Source organism: Carlito syrichta, unplaced genomic scaffold (genome assembly GCF_000164805.1).
Source record: "Carlito syrichta isolate Samal-C Ts95f unplaced genomic scaffold, Tarsius_syrichta-2.0.1 Scaffold303656, whole genome shotgun sequence".
Lineage (NCBI taxonomy): Eukaryota > Metazoa > Chordata > Mammalia > Primates > Tarsiidae > Carlito > Carlito syrichta.
This window is the reverse complement of record NW_007247752.1, coordinates 249,352-252,104: the sequence shown is the minus strand read 5'-3', so window position 1 is coordinate 252,104 and position 2,753 is coordinate 249,352.

The following is a 2,753-nucleotide window of genomic DNA, read 5'->3' as shown; positions in this document are numbered from 1 at the left end:
GAGAGCTAAACAATGGGTATACAGGTACATATTGTGGAATAGAATAACAAACATTGGTGATTCCAAAATGTGGGAGGGTAGAAGGTGGGTGAGGGTTGAAATACTACCCATTGGGCACAATGTACACTGTTTAGAATGATAGGTACACTGAAAGCAAAGACTTAAACACTGCACAATATGTTCATGGAACACAATGCTCTTGTGCCTCTAAATCTGTAAAAATCAAAATAAAGTTACACCTGAAAAAAATAAGCAGACATTCTTTAAAAAAAAGTAACAGATTTTAAGATATGACACTGAAAATAAGCAACAGAAAAAAAGAAAGATGAACAAAATGTCATCAGAATTTAAAACTTTATGCTTCAAAGGACAGTATCCAGAAATGGGGGGGGGCATAGAATGAGAGAAATATTTTCAAATCATTTATCATATATATTTATATATGTATATATAATTCTTTAACTCAATGACAATGAAAAACAAACAACTGAAAAAAGTGGGCAAAGGATTTAGATACACTTTTTCTACAGAAGACATAAAAATGGCTAAAAAACACATATAATATAGTCAACATTTATTCATCCTTATGAAATATTACTTCACACACACTAGGATGGCTAAAGTAAAAAAAAAAAAAAGAGAAAGTAACAAATTTTGGCAAAGTTGTGGAGAAATGTGTACCCTCAAACTTTGCTGGTGATATTTTAAAATGGTGCAGTCACCTTGGGAAGCATTTTTGGCGGTTCCTCAAAATATTAAACATAAAGTTACCACATGACCTTGCAATTCCATTTGTAAGTCTATACCCAAAATAAAATTACATCTAGGAAAAACTTGTACATAAATGATCACAGTAGCATTGTTTATAATGAGCAAAAGATGAGAGCAACTGTGTGGTCTATCCAAAGAATGAAACGCTATTAGGCAACAAACAGAAATAAAATACTGATGCATGTTACAACAGGGATGAATCTTGGAAAATGTTATGCTAGATGAAAGAAGCTAGTCACAAAAGACCACAGATGGTATGATTCAATTTATATGACTAGTGCAGGAAAATCTATAGAGACAGAAAGTAGAATAGTGGGTGTCAGGGGCTAAGGGAGAGAGAAATGTGGAGTTACTACTAATAGGTACTGAATTTTTTTTTGAGATGATGGAATATTCTAAAATTAGAGTTTGAACAACTTTGAGAACATACCAGAGAGTGCTGAATTGTATATTTTAAGGTGGTGTACTTTATGTTATGTGAATTATATCTCATAAATGATAATCGACTAGAATGAATGCAAAGGAATCTTGAATTACTGTCCATTCTCTAATAGAAACACTGTCAGTGAGTCAGTGATGAGATGGATTTTCAAAACTCATGACCATTTGGGGATCTCCATGGTCCTATGATGAGAAGAGGTTTGAAGTCATTCTATAGAAAGTTATAAATGCCCTGGGAAGACAGAATGATTTTCAGAAGGGAGAGAGCATAAGTAGAAACTGACAAAATTCAATTTTCCAAATGACAGTTTTGAGAACTCAAACAAGGAGGACTGTAGGAGGTGATTTTTAAGTCTATATCTCGAAATAGGAAGTTCTAAAATAACAATCTTTTTCTGGAGAGATTTAAAAAATACTAGCATTATTCACCAAACAAGTAAAAGCAAGCAAACGAGCATGTCTCTTAATGTCATTAAGTGTAGGGAAATGAACACAAATAGAAATGCCAGCCCCCACATGCATCCTCAAGACACTAGGAACCCTAGAAAATGTAGTGATCACCCTATGAGAAATTATATTTATGAGGCAACCACTGGGGTTAAAGTGAAACCAGGGGTTATACTTATACTTTTCCAGTAGGAAAACTGAACGTACCACAATAATTATACACATAATAAAAATGAGACTTGGGAGGTTATGAGAAGTCTTCCAAGATGTAGACAAATGTATTTCTTGAGAATCTAAACACACTTAACAGTAGTTTAGTAGATTTCCTACATTCAGAGACAGAACAATGACTATTCTGAAGAAGAGGTGGACATTGTCGGGAATATGACTAGGACATGACTCTTGTATCAGTTAAATGTGTCTATCAATTGGAAGCTCACTCTGCAAAGTGGAATTATGTCTGTATTCATGTCCACCTTTCCTATGTACAAATGATGCTTGTGCATAGAGAACAAAGAGTTTCCTGGAAGAATCAGTGAGAACCCCTGTCAAGGGGAGTGTGAACCTTACCTATATTCAGTCTCACCTATTTAATTGAAAAACTCTGCATATATAATATAAATCTATATTTGTTTGTGTTGGGGTTGGCATAGGACTAATGATATCTACAGAGATACATGCTAATTTGCATGTGAGTGGTAATATTCTGAGGAAGTGGGTATGGAATATAGTTTCAGAATATAGTGCAAGTCCCCCAAGATATTTTACACACATATATATTATATATGATATAATATACCTATATTTATGAATGTATAAATTTCCTTGCAGCTATTAGGGAAAGAGAAGCAACAAACAAAATGTTCCTATCTGAAGAGGGCTGGTATGAGGACAAGAGATATGATACAGCAGTATTCCCACTTACTCCGATGATTATGAACAACACAGGGGATGGATATTTCAGCAAATGTGTCTGTAGACACTGAATCTCAGACTGTACATGCATGAACACACTTTCCTTATTCCTAGTGTATCGTTTGGAGATACCGAAAGAGGCACAGGACAAAGGGCTGGTATAAACCAAGCGTTTATTG